At 42.4% G+C, this 14,454-nt stretch overlaps 1 protein-coding gene across 14 annotated transcripts in view; it reads right to left on the bottom strand.

Annotated features, from left to right (window-relative positions):
• The window catches only part of GRIP1 (glutamate receptor interacting protein 1), a 607,764-nt gene that overhangs the window by 156,871 nt on the left and 436,439 nt on the right, over positions 1–14,454 (bottom strand). The window lies entirely within an intron of this gene.

Below are 14,454 nucleotides of genomic sequence, written 5' to 3' on the forward strand. Positions count from 1 at the left end.
TGCAGCAAAGAGTCCTGTGGCACCTTATAGACTAACAGACATATTGGAGCATGAGCTCCATGCATCCGACAAAGTGGATATTCACCCATGAAAGCTCATGCTCCAATACGTCTGTTAATCTATAAGGTACCACAGGACTCTTTGCTGCTTTTACAGAACCAGACTAACAAGGCTACCCCTCTGATACTTGAGACTTATAAATGTGTGTTTTAAAAGTAGTGGCCTGTATCTACAATGAAGTGTATCATAATAGTCATTGAGACTCCTCAAACTGCATTGAAAAAACTATCCCTGAAAGTCAATACTTCTAGTGTTAGGAAACACCATGGAACAAAATATTGCTGTCCTTTTTTCCCCCTTTATAAAAATCTGAGAGTGAATTTAGTGCCCGTGAAAGTAAGTTAATGGTGGTACTAGCCTGAACCAAGCACAGTGTTCATTTGTGTGGACAGTATGTAAGATTCTTTATAGAGCAGTGCCAATGCAATATTGTTGACCTGTAAACACCCTTGCTATTCCAGTCTTAAGAGAGAGGTGGAGAGATTTATAAGGATGCGGGGTGGTTTATAAGGATGTGCACAAATGAGGACAAGGAAAGGTCTTTCAGCCTTATTTTAAATTTGCAACTAATATGGGAACTGAAATTAGAAAAGAAAATTCTATTTGTCAAACTACAGAGTGGAATAAATGACATGAGTTCAGAAAATTCAGTGAAATGGTGCCTAAGGCTGAACATACTTCTAGTTCTATTTTCCATAATCAGCTATAATAGAGTCCTCAGTGGGTTAGGTAGCTTAGTGGTTAGTGCCCTTAGTGCCAACCCCGCCCAGCGGACAAGTCTTGCAGTGCAGGCCCTCTTTTAATCAGAAGTGCAGTGAGGTGGGCAGCGGTAGGGGAGCCTTGGCCTGTTCACTCCACCAAGCTGTGGCCCAGGGCCCAAGGAGGGTCAACAGTGTCTGGTCCCCACAGACACCATCCGAGTTACCCTCCATAGGTCACTTCCTACCATCTGCTGTTCTTCCCTCGCTTTCAGTTGAGGTGAAAAGAAAAAGCTGCTGAGACAGAGAACAGGATGTTCCTCTCCTCTGAATTCTTGAGATAGCACAACTCCTAATCTGACATTGCATGAATCTGTTTGGAGAATAAAGGGCTTCAAGAAGTCTGGGTGGAATAGTACTGGCTCCCGGGTCAACTGGTCTTGTAGTGTACTAAATGCCTCAGCACAGCTTTGGGTCTAGTGGACCCTTTTGGTGTGGTATCCTTCACCAGGTCTGTCAAAAAGGCAGCAATGATTGTGAAGTTTGGGATGTACTATCCCTAGTACCCCACTAATCTCCCCAAATGCTGGACTTGCTTTTTTGTGAAAGGGATGGGACAGCCCATTAGGGCTTGGATTTTGTCCACAAGGGTTTGTTGCTGCCCTCCTCTCACCCAGGTATACCCTGGGTAGGTGACTTTTTGGGTGGCCAGTCGACAGTTGGTTGGGTTGGCCATCAAACCTGCCTTCTTGAGAGCCGTAACATCACATCAATGTGCTTCATGTGCTCGGCCCAGCTCTCATTGTAGATGACAATATTGTCAATGTAGATATCCACAGTACACGACCCATGCGGCCACAGTACTCTGTCCATCCGCCACTGGAAAGGTGACAGTGACCCCATGAAGTCTACAGGGCATGGTTTCAAACTGATGTAGCCCCCATGGTGCAGAGAAGGTCTTTTTTTCTTTAGACTTGGGGATTTGCTAACATGAACAACGACAGCTCCTGTTCCTGACTGGATAGGAAGGTCTTGGGGTATCTGGTGGCATAGTCCAAGATTACCAGTATGTATTTGTGCCCTGCTGCAGACTTCTCTACAGGCTGATTACGTCTATGCCTATTCTCTTGAAGGGTACTTCCACAATGGATAGTGGTACCAGGAGGGCTTTTGGGACCTATTTCTGGCCTGTCCACTGACATTACAGACATGAAGCACAATATTCTCACACCTCTTCATGGATGCCTGGCCAGTAGAACCTCATGGTCACACTGTCAAGAGTCTTCTTCCTCACCAAGTGACCTCCACATGTGGCTGTGTGGGCCAACTGCAGCACCCTCTTCCAGAATTTCTTGTTTTTCCTGTCTTAGGACCCTTCATTGCCTGGTATGACGTCTCCCCTATCAGTTAAAAATGGGGCCACTGTTTCAACTGCTGCAGGTCTAGTTCTTTACCACCTGTGTGGGTGAGTTGCTCATAAACACCGCTGAGGGTCGGGGCATTTCTTCTTTCTTCCACAAATCCCTCCTCATTGGACAGCAGGTCTAGGTTGAAAGGTGGCGGCAAATGCTTATAGCCTCGGTTGGATTCAGGCAATGGGTTCTTTATCCTTGAAGACGGTCCTACCCGAGGGTGTTGGTCCTCTGAGCCCCTTCCTTCTTATGGCCCCCTTTGGCCACCGTGGCTACCCTTGCCTTCCTGAGTCTTCCGGCTTCAGCTCTGCCTTTTTTACAGTGGCGTCTCACCACCCTTTGACCACTTCTTCAAAGAACTTCTAGTTGTGCCCAAGTATGACCAGGTAGGCCAGGTCTTTTGCCAATCCAGCCTGCATCATTTCAGTATATTCTTCCATGGCCAGTTGTATTTCTGTTTGGATAGAATTGTACATCTCCATGGATACACTGGAGATATATTATGTTCCCAATTGTACTTCCCATCCTCAGGAGCCTCTCCCAGACCAAAATCTGACTACAGAATGAGTTTCATCAGACCATATACTGCTACACCATTCATTTGTACTGGGACCAAGATCTTCCCAGGGCCCCTCTTCCAAGCCCTGTTATTGGCCGTCCAGGCCTGCCCATAATCACAGTCCTTGAATAAGAAGCCCTTTCTGAAATGTCCTTACTGAACACATACAAAACAGCTCCCGGTGGGAGGAACTGGTCTCTCTGTTGATTCTCTCAAGGGGAGAAATTCCTTTGGATAAGGTCATTCAGCCAGGACAACCTCTTGGTCAGTGGAGGGCGGACTTCCAGGCTCTTCTCTTGGCCTTTGTGCCCTCCTCCACTAGAGCTGTGTGTCCAAACCTCCTTAATTACCTTTGTCGGATTTCTGACATTGGTACTCTGCGGGGACTGGGGCTTCATAGACTGACTTTTGGTGTTTATGCCTCTAGCCCGAGGGACATCAGGTAAATCTCTGCCAATGGCACTGCCTTGGCCAAAGTTTCTGACCAATGTCTTACCACCCACTTGCATCCCCCTCTGGAAGGATTTAAGTGAATTGTTCTACAATGAGCTTTTCTGTCACCTGGTCTCCTGTACACATCTCTGACTGGAGCCATCGCCAGCTGTGTTTCTTCAGAGTCTGGGCAATGGCCCATGTCTGCACATGGGGAAAAATTTCTCAAGGTGGAACTGCTGTCGGTAGGTTTCTAGTGAGATGCTGGAGGCATCTAGGATGGCTGCTTTGACATGAGAGTAGTCCTGAGCAGTTGTCAATTGAAGACTCTGATATACCTCTCAGGACAGTCTAGTCAAGTAGGGAGCCAACAGAGCATCCCAGTGTAGAAGCAGGATTTTATAATTGTACTATGAGAAATTAATGTATGATTTGACTTCATCCTGCCAGCCACTCTTTTTGAATAGCAGAAAGTAATGACCCTCTGGGACTATGGGATTCTTTTTCCCATATGCATTACGAATTGGGCCCTTTTTAGTTCTTCATTTTAAGGTTTAGTTAGTAAGAGACAGGATCCTGTATTCTGTCTATGTTAAGTAGATTAGAGGAACGTTGAAGGCTTGGGTCTCAAGGTAACTTGTTTTGGTTATAAAACTTAGAAAGGTTTAATTTACAATGTCTTTTTGCTGGATATAAAATACTGCTGTTTGTATTCTCAAAGATCTCTGTAAAAGACTGTTTGTGTGAATGAGGAATGCATGCATCAGGAAAAGAGAAGGCATGAAGGCCATTGTTAACCAGATAGTCAAGAAAGGAGGAGCAAAGACACTTATCGAGACTTATTGACACCAGTGAACCACCACCGCACATCCATGATTGAGGAAGGGAAGATTGACGACCATGAGGTGGAGGCTGGCACCCCTAAAGTCAATTGATTAAATCAAATTGGGGACAGGATGACCCTCTCTGAGGTGTTTTGGAATGTTTACATCAAAAGATAACACCAATTAAGGAGTAACCGGTCATAAACTGACATGGCAAAATCCATAGACTTCAACAGAGAAAAAAGACTATAAGAACAGGGTGCTTTGCTATGGGACTTTGGGTTCGTCTTGCCACTACTCCAGGAGCATCGGATCGTGACTAACAGAGCCCGGCTCCCATCTGTGACCAATCTGGCTGGCCACTAGATTGATCCAGACTCTGGACTGGTAACTATAAACATTGACTGGTGGGGTTGTGTAGACGGTGAGTGTGTGTGACTGAAAAGCATATGCTAATTGCTGTATTTTTAATAAATGTGGCATGTTGCCTTCTCCCCTATAGAAGATCTCATGTGCTTTGTTTAAGCATAACCTTTTTGGTGGAGAATTGCGACAGGAGGAAGAATATACTATTCTATACAATACAGTATTGTCATTATATATTATTGACAATACTGCTAAGAAGGTATACCATACACTTAAAGGTGATCGATCATTCAGGTGTGCACACCCCCGGTCATAGAGATACAGGGCAGTAAAGAGGGAACCAGGTGTGGTTAATATTGTATTCACTGTTGGTGCTCTCCTTGGTCCATGACAGCCACGCTCTCCAGTGTGACCAGGAATGCTTCATGGTCATCCGTGGGCCCCATTTTTGTTAGCTTCACGGGGATTCCTGGGCTTTTATTAGAGTTCCTCCAACCAATGGTTAAACTCAAGGTTGCCTCGGGTGGTTGTAAGAGCATTGCCACCTGCTGGACTAGTTGCTGCTGTTCCTGCGGCTGTGCCATCTGCAGCTGTTGCTGGGCAGTGAGCTGCTGGAGCAGTTGGCTCTGCTATTGCTGGTTTTCAAGAACCCATTTTAGCAGTTTCTCTATATCCATCTCTTTCTTTTTTCCCCACCTCCTTTCTGGTCTACTGTCAGGCCTGGGACACTATGATGCCCACACTCTCCACCAAATGTAATAGAGTCCTTGGTGGGTTTAGCAGGTCTAGTGATTAGTGCAATTAGTGCCACCCCCCCAGCAGGCAAGTCTTGCAGTCCAGGCCCTCTTTTAATCAGAAGTGTGGCGAGGTGGGCAGTGGTAGGGGAATCCAAGCCTCCCATTACACTGGGCTTGGACCCAGGGCCCTAGAAGGGTTGGTAGCACCTGCCCTCAAAGGTGCCCTCTAAGTTACCCTCGTTGGGTCACTTCCTAGCATCTGCTGGTCTTCTCTAGCTTCCAGTCCAATAATAAGGTGAAAAGAAAAGGCAATCAAACCATCAGCCCCAACTGGGCTCACCATATAGTTCTAGTCCCTGAGAGAAGCTTCTCTGGTGCTCTTGTCAGGAGCACTCAGGAGAGGTCTGTCCTCCAACCCAGCCTCCCCATTCTGATCTAGGTTGTTCCCTTTTCAACCCTTTCTCCAACTGGATCATGCTCTATGGGGATGGATGGGTGGGGCTAGCTGGGTACAGTACTTTCCTTTAATCCCTTCCAGTCCAGCATGGGGTTTGTACACCCTATTGCACCATCTAAAAAGTATTACGCAAATTGGTACTATATCATCAAAACCGATCTGTGATATGAACCAAAACAATTATTTTAAGGCCAAAGGTTAAGAAAGAAAATATGACAAAGTTTATAAATGTTAATGTTTCGGCTTTTCAAATACATTTTAGAACTTTTTCTGAAGCCACCAGTAATTAATAATAAATAATAATAATAATAATAATGCAATAGCATCTGCAGGCCCAAGTAAGGGATTGGGTGCTATTACAGTAAACTTAGTACACACACACAATAAAAAGAAAAAGTCTCTACCCCAAAGAAGTTACAGTACAGGGCGCTGAGCATGCAAAGACTTACATATGTGTTTTACAAACTGTGAGTAGTGTCCATGAGCATACAGTCTAAGGTGAATAAGTTACCTTTGGGTAAGTAAGTTAAGCTTACCAGGTAAGAGTCGGCACGGGTGTAGATTTAACCAATATGTGCCATTCTACTATAGACAAAAAGTGTCCTTTATATTCCCTCATTTTTACTCAGCATAGTACTTGGGCAACAAATATATAATTGAGTATCTACTATAACAACTGAGCTCTGAAAACAATGTTATTTAAAAACAACAACAACAACTCTTGAGCTGAATGCTTCTCTCAGTTACACTGCTGCAATCCCATAATTCAATGAGCCTGCTTTTCATTAGGGTCTTATTGGTGTTCTGAGGCCAAAATCTGTCCTGCACACCACAGAACTGTAAGTAACCACCATCTTGGGACAAGAAAATTTCAATGATAACAGAATAGGTGTTCAAATACAATGGTCACAAGTTCCAGTATAACAAAGTAGACTGAGTTGCATGCCAAGTGAAATCCAAGAGATACTATGAGAAGATCATTTCTTCAAGAAGAATAGGATCATGATTACAGTAAAAGTTCCATTCATGGCTCGAATTTTAAATCTGACCTTTGTGGGTATTTGTCCAATTAAAGAAAATAAGTTGATTTTCATCTTTTGATCTTCATCAAGTTGATGTAAATATTATGTGTTAATGAACAGAAAGCAACAAAAATTAATTGGATCAGTCTCTTCTCAGAAAAAGAACAAGAGAGATTTTCACAAAACTACAAACGGAGAGAACATTTACTCAAAAGTATATTCAATTAATATATAAAAGCATATGTGCTGCTTTTAAACATTTAGTGTGCATTTTTCATTCCTTTCAATGAAAGCTGGGTTTTCATTAGTTTCAAGAAAATACTAGAAAGTCTAGATTTTCAGGAAATACATTTGCAGTTTAGTGAATTATTCTGTGCGGCGACTAAAAGCCCGTGGAAGTTAAAAAAACATTTGTTCCTGCTGCTTATTTTTGGCCTTAAGACATGACTAATTAATAAGGAAAATCTAAGAAGAATTTTGACAATGCAGTACCTGTGGGAATTTCCTCCACAAATCAGCAGAATTTCTGCAAGGGAGGCATTTTGATTTTACATTCTAAATGGGCCTCTTTTGTGTCTTAATAACAGATCACATAGGGATTTAGAGGGTTGTTCAAAAATATAGACTAGCTTGTTAAACTGGATAGACTTCATGGCTCCTAATGCTTTCAGCTTATTGTTGGCAGGCATGGTTTTCTGGCAGTCTCAGGAGAGAGAAATATAGAAAGGTTATGGATAGGATTTGAAAACTTCATTCAAGTATGGTGAATAGGGATCTTTTCCTGGATGAGTACCATTAATTTCTGCAAAATCCAAGCTTTCATTTAAAAAATTTCAAATCCTTCTGCTGTGAAGAAATCCTTGAAAATATGAATCAAACACAAACCAATACAGAGCTGTCTCCCTGAGTCTGCAGACAGACAGCTCCAGTGCCTCTACTGATAACCAAAGCTTGCCAAGCTGCAGCAAAATGAAAACTGACAAGTCACGTTACAGTAAAAGAATGAGAGACGACTAAGGCCTACGTCTACTCTAAAGATTTCTGACAGTATAACTACATCGGCAAAAGCCTCCTAGTGTTGATGTAGCTTATATCAGCAAAACAGTGCTTTTCTCTGCATAATTTATCCTGCAAAATAAGTTATACCAGCAAAACCACTTTTATGTTCGTATAATTGTGTCTACAATAGGGCTTTTGTCAGTATAGAAGTTGTGTCATTAAAAAAAAAAAAAAAATCATATTCCCTAACTGACATTGCTTTACTGGTCAATGTTTCTCCTGTGGATCTGACCTAAGTCACGTGTAGTACTTAAGGAGCTGAAAGACAATATTTTACAATCAAATATAATACACAAAAAACAGGACTCAAGTGTTTTATTCATTTAAAATGCCTGGGGGGTAACTTTGGAACATGGCAGCACAGATTTCCCCCTACACTCAGCTAAAAGGCTTAGTCCATGAATTAATAGGTGTCAGATACATTTCTGCAAGTCTTTGGTATGCAGGCTGGTATCTTAGAAGCCACCTCTCCAGGTCAGGAATGAGACACACTGAATTGGTGGGACAGCATGGCAAAGATAGTGAAGTTGTTACTTGTGCTTTCCCATTGTGTGGACAGAGGGCTTCTGTCTCTAGGGCTGTCAATTTGGCTCTTTCATAAATTCACTCCCAACATGAATACATAAAAAAAATCAAGAAATGAAAAAAGAATCCCATGTATGCACCAGGGGAGTCCAACTGAATTTAGCTAGTAGGAAGAGAACACTTCTACATTTTTAACAAGAGTCACAAGTGTATAATTTAACCTGGTAACAAAAATGTATTTGGCACACTATTGGAAACACTGCAGAGTAAAATTTGCACTGTTATTTTTATGGAAGTCCTTTCAAATGAAGGAAAGAAACATTAAGTACATGACAGGGTCATCCAGCCCTACTAGAATAAGTTCATTAATAGATTTCAAAAGTGAAACCGTTAACAATGATGGCATGCAAGGGCCTCCCTACTCTAGAAAAATAATTATGTTTAAACATGTTTCAGAGTGGTAGCTGTGTTAGTCTGTATCAGCAAAAAGAACCAGGAGTACTTGTGGCACCTTGGAGACTAACAAATTTATTTGACCATAAAGCTTTCGTGCATGCAGTGGAAAATACAGTAGGAGGATATATATACACAGAGGACTTGAAAAAATGGGTTTGCCATACTAACTATAACAAGAGTAATCAGCTAAGGTGGGCTATTATCAGCAGGAGAAAAAAAACTTTTGTAGGGATAATGAGGATGGTCCATTTCCAACAGTTGACAAGAAGGTGTAAATAACAGTAGGAGTAAAAAAATTAGCGTGGGGAAATAGGTATTACTTTGTGTAATGACACATCCACTCCAAGTCTTTATTCAAGCCTAATTTAATGGTGTCCAGTTTGCAAATTAATTCCAATTCTGCAGTTTCTTGTTGGAGTCTGTTTTTCAAGTTTTTTTGTTGGAGTATTGTGACTTTGAGGTCTGTAATCAAGTGACCAGAGGGGTTGAAGTGTTCTCTGACTGGTTTTGATGTTCTATTCTTGATGGTCTGTTTGTGTCCACTTATCTTTTCTAGAACTGTCAGTTTGGTATGTACATTGCAAGGGCATTGTTTGGTACATGTGACATATTCACATTGGCATGTTGCAGTGCACGCGCCTAGATATATGGCTAATGTGATTGTTATGTGTGTCCCCTGAATATTTTGACAGAGTTGACACGGCTTGTTGCAAGGATAGTTCCTGGGTTAGTGTTTTTTGTGGTGGATGTATGGGTAATGGTGGTATTTGCGTCAGATGGGGCTATGTTGCCTGTTCTCACCAAATTTTTGAGGGATCATCCTTCAGGTAGGTTGCAAGATCTTGAGATGTTGCTTGGAGAGGTTTTAGTTCAGGGCTTGGGTGGAAGGTGAGGCTGTATTTTTTTCCTTCTTTGTTGGGCCTGTCTGTATATTATGTTGTATGGTTTTTTTTTCTCTGCTTTTTTTTTTTATGGGTACTTACTGCTCTGTCGTCTTTTCCTACTTCGACAGTGGGTACTGAGGTAGAAAAGCTCTGATGAGTTTGTGCGTTGTCTCTGTCGAGGGGTGGCAGCAAATGGCGAGTGTTCTAGAGCTCGTCGTGCCAGGATCGGGTGGTTGGTCGGTGAAGTGAGGAATGCAGGTAAGCCTAGTGGTTAGTAGGTCAGTAGAGGGGGTTTTGTGACACGATCGCTTATTAGACTGTAGTGCAGCGAAGTGGAGTCTCTTCGGTGGACTGGTCCAAGCTGGGTGGTGGTGGGAGGAAATTTTGAATAGGTCGAATTCCTAAGGCTCTTTGCCATGGTTCGATGATGAAGTCATTAATGTCGTTGCAGTAGAGTAGGGGCTTAGGTGATGCAGCTGGGAAGCTTGTTTCAGTCAGCCATAAATCGTTGGATAGTTGGGGCCATGCGGTACCCATAGCAGTCCTGCTAACTGAAGTATCATTGTCCCGCATATGTGAATATTGGTGAGGACAGCACAGTTCCTCATCCAGGTTGCGTGACCTTATTGGGTATTCTCCTGATGCTTGTAGTCCATCTTTGGTGGAATGTTGGTGAAGGGCTTCTACCTCCATAGTGGCACGGGTGGTGTTTTTTTTTAGAAGTCACCACATGATTGTGTTTCCTCAGGAAGTTCAGTGGTATCTCAAAGACAGCTAGGATACTGTAGCGTAGGGCTGGAGAGGAGTACTCAAGACAAACCTGCTGTCAGTGCCAATGGCTGAGATGACGGGGCATCCAGGATTTCCAGTTTATGGATGTTGGTTGCAGATAGATACCCCAGTCTGCTTCTAGGGTGTGTCTGTGCAGATTGTCTTGTGCTTTTTCAGGTTTTCTGAGCAGATGTTGTAGTTTCTTTTGGTAATCCCCAGTGGGATCAGAGGGTAAAGGCTGTTAGAATGTGGAGTATGAAAAGTGCCTTGCAGTCTCTTGTTCTCTTCGTCCTATTCTGCGACGACAGCCTCTTTGTCAGCCTTTTTGTTTTGATGTCAGCTGTCCTGAGGCTCTGGATGGTGTGTGTTCTGCACGCGATGGTTATGAGGCAAGATGTGCTCTTCCACATTCAGCCCATGCTATCAGTGGAAGCACTCTATGTATAAGTCCAGTCTGTGTTTCGACCTTCAGAAGGGGTCTACGCAGAATCCTGTCTTTTTGTAGTGTTGGTAGGAGTTTCTGTGATATACTGTTTCAGAGGTGTTGTTGGAAAATTCCTTGAGTCAGAGACATCGAAAGTAGGATTCTAGTGTCACAAGAACTGTATCTTGTTTGTGGGTATGGAGGGGCAGAGGAGAGGCCCCAAATGGACAGATTCTTCTGCTAGGCTAGAGTATAACTGTAGATTGACAATATTGTTGGGTGGTTAGGTACCATGTGTGGCCCTTGTGCAATGTAGTCTTAGATAGTTTAGTCCTTTTACCTTGTAGAGAAGCAAAGCGTTGTTTAAAATGGTTGTTTTAGTTTTTGTGAAGTCCAGCACAATGAAGTTTATGTGAGGTTGTTTTTTATGGGTATCCATTCTGAGAGCTCTTCTTGATCTTTCCCTTGTTTCTGTGTGATGTTATCGGTGCTTCCGCAGTTTCTTCGAGTGTGTGGCACATCTGTCACCTGTCTGTGTGGTATGTAGATTGCATATGGATTTTTACCTTCAGTCTTTTTGGTTGATGTCCCATCGTTGCATTTAGAAGAGATGAATCTGTCTGTATCTGTACAAGTTTTTTCATGAAGTTGATGGATTTCCACTTATGGCTAAATGCAGTGTCTTTGCATGGTGACAGTTCGTAGTAGCCATGTCTGTATTCTGCAAAAGACAGGCAGTACTGTGGCACCTTAGAGACTAACCAAATTTATTTGATCATAAGCTTTCATGGCTAAACCCACTTCATCGGACGCATCCATGGAAACATACAGTTGGAAGATATCTATATATACAGGCATGAAAATGGTTATGTGCCTCTACTATAACGGAGTATCAGTTTAGGTGGATGGACCATCCTGATTATCACTACAAAGTTTTTTTCTCCTGCTGTATAGCCCACCTTAACTGATACTCCCTAGTTAGTATGGTAACACCATTTTTTCATATCCTCTGTGTCTATTTCTTCCTACTGTATTTTCCACTGCAGCATCCGATGAAGCGGGTTTAGCCCACAAAGCTTATGCTCAATAATTGTTGTCTCTAAGGTGCCACAATATCCTTGTTCTTTTGTGTTAAACATAATAGTGAAATGAATGTATAGCACCCTTCTAGTTTGTTTGGTTAAAAACCACACTACAGATAGCGAACCCATGTTTTATTTGATATGACCAGGTTAAAACCTTATTCCCTACATGTTATACATTTTTTCCTGTCCCGACACCAACAACGCTCATCTACAGTGAGGTTTTTGTCAAATTCTCCAATACTGTCGCAGCAATGCAGCTTCACCAATGTAGCACAGTGAGAGTTCTAAACCAACTGCGTAATCTGTGAGGTTTTTATTACGTCTTGTTCTGGGCCAGCCGTGACACAAGACCATTTCAACTCATCTAGCAGAGGCACAGATGTCATAGGCTATGCAGGGATCCCTGGGTCAGTATGCTCCAGATCTGTGAACAAATTGCGGAAGTATGGGGAATAAGCGAAAGAACTCGAAATGCTAGTAAATAAAACAAACTATGAATATGGCATCACAGAACTTAGTGGGATATCGATGACGTAGATGTTGTAATCGAAGTATACAGCTTGCTTCGTACGGGGAGCAGGGAACAAGGAGGAGTGTTGCCTTATATATTAAAAAATGTATACACTTGGACTGAGGTTGAGATGGAAATAGGAGACAGACTTTTTTAACAAGTCTCTGGGTAAGGAAAAAAGGGGTAAAAATCAAGGGTGATGTCATGGTAGGAGTCTACTACAGACCACCTAAATAGGAAAAAGAGGTAGATGAGGCTTTTTATAAACAACTAAACAAAATCATCCAAGCACAGGACTTGCTGGTGATGGGGGACTTCAACTACTCAGACATCTGTTGGGAAACTAACACAGCAGGGCACAGATTATCCAACAAATTCTTGGAATGTATTAGAGACAATTTTTTATTTGAAGAAAGCTACTGAGGAGAGGCTGTTCTAGATTAGATTTTGACAAATAGGGAAGAACTGGTTGAGAATTCAAAAGTTGAAGGCAGAGTGGATGAAAGTGATCATAAAATGGTAGAATTTGTGATTCTAAAGAATGGTAGGAGGAAGAACAGCAAAATAAAGACAATGAATTTCAAGAATACAGACTTTAGCAAACTCCATGAGTTGGTAGGTAAGATCTCATGGGAAGCAAGTCTAAGGGGGAAAAACAGTTGAAGACAGTTGACATTTTTCAGGAGACATTATTAAGGGCATAAGTTAAGGCCCCTTCCCACTAGGCAGGAAGTATGGTAAGAGACCACCTTGGCCTAACTAGGAGATCTACAATGATCAAAAAATCAAACAAGAGCCTAACAAAAACTGGAAATTAGGTCAAATTACAAAGAATGAATATAAACAAATAACACAAGTATGCAGGGACAAAATTAGAAAGGCCAAGCCACAAAATGAGATCAAACTAGCTAGAGACATATAGAGTGACAAGAAAACATTGTACAAATACATTAGCAGCAAGAGGAAGATCAAGGACAGGGTAGGCCCATTACTCAATGAGGGAGGAAAAAACAACAACAGAAAATGTGGAAATGGCAGAGGTCAGGGCCGGCTCCAGCTTTTGTGCCGCCCCAAGCAGCGAAAAAACAAAAAGAAAAAGAAAAAAAAAAGAAAGAAAGAAAAACCCAATAAAGCTGCCACTGAAGCGCTGCTGAAGAGGAAGACAGGGAGTGAAGAACCTGCCACTGAATTGCTGCTGAAGACTGAAGCAGGCCAACTGAGCTGCCGCCGCCATTGCCCTGAACGTGTTGCCCCCCACAACGGATTGAATGCCGCCTTTTTCTATTGGCTGCCCCAGGTACATGCTTTCTTTGCTGGTGCCTGGAGCCGGTCCTGGCAGAGGTGCTTAATGACTTCTTTGTTTCGGTTTTACCAAGAAGTTGGTGGTGATTGGACATCTAACAGTAAATGCCAGTGAAAAGGAGTTAGGATCAGAGGCTAAAATAGGGAAAGAATAAGTTAAAATTATGTAGACAAGTTAGATGTCTTCAAGTCACCCGGGCCTGATGAAATGCATCCTATAATCCTCAAGGAGCTGATTGAGGAGATATCTGAGCCATTAGCGATTATCTTTGAAAAGTCATGGGAGAGATTTCAGAAGACTGGAAAAGGGTAAATATAGTGCCAATCTATAAAAGGGGAAATAAGGACAACCGGGTAATTACAAACCAGTCAGCTTAACTTCTGTACCCGGAAAGATAACAGAGCAAATAATTAAGCAATCAATTTGCAAACATCTAGAAGATAATAAGGTGACGTAACAGTCAGCATGGATTTGTCAAGAACAAATTGTGTCAAACCAACCTGATAGCTTTCTTTGACAGGGTAACAAGGCTTGTGGATGGGGGAAGTGGTAGATGTGGTATATCTTTACTTTAGTAAAGCTTCTGATACTGTCTCGCATGACCTTCTCATAAAGGAACTAGGGAAATGCAACCTAAATGGAGCTACAATAAGGTAGGTGCATAACTGGTTGGAAAACTGTTCCCAGAGAGTAGTTATGAGCGGTTCACAGTCATTCTGGAAGGGCATAATAAGTGGGGTCCCGCAGGGATCAGTTCTGGGTCCAGTTCTGTTCAATATCTTCATCAATGATTTAGATAATGACATAGAGGGTACGTCTATACTACGGGAGTATTCCGATTTTACATAAACCGGTTTTGTAAAACAGAT

The sequence above is a fragment of the Chelonoidis abingdonii genome, chromosome 1 (assembly GCF_003597395.2).
Source record: "Chelonoidis abingdonii isolate Lonesome George chromosome 1, CheloAbing_2.0, whole genome shotgun sequence".
Lineage (NCBI taxonomy): Eukaryota > Metazoa > Chordata > Testudines > Testudinidae > Chelonoidis > Chelonoidis abingdonii.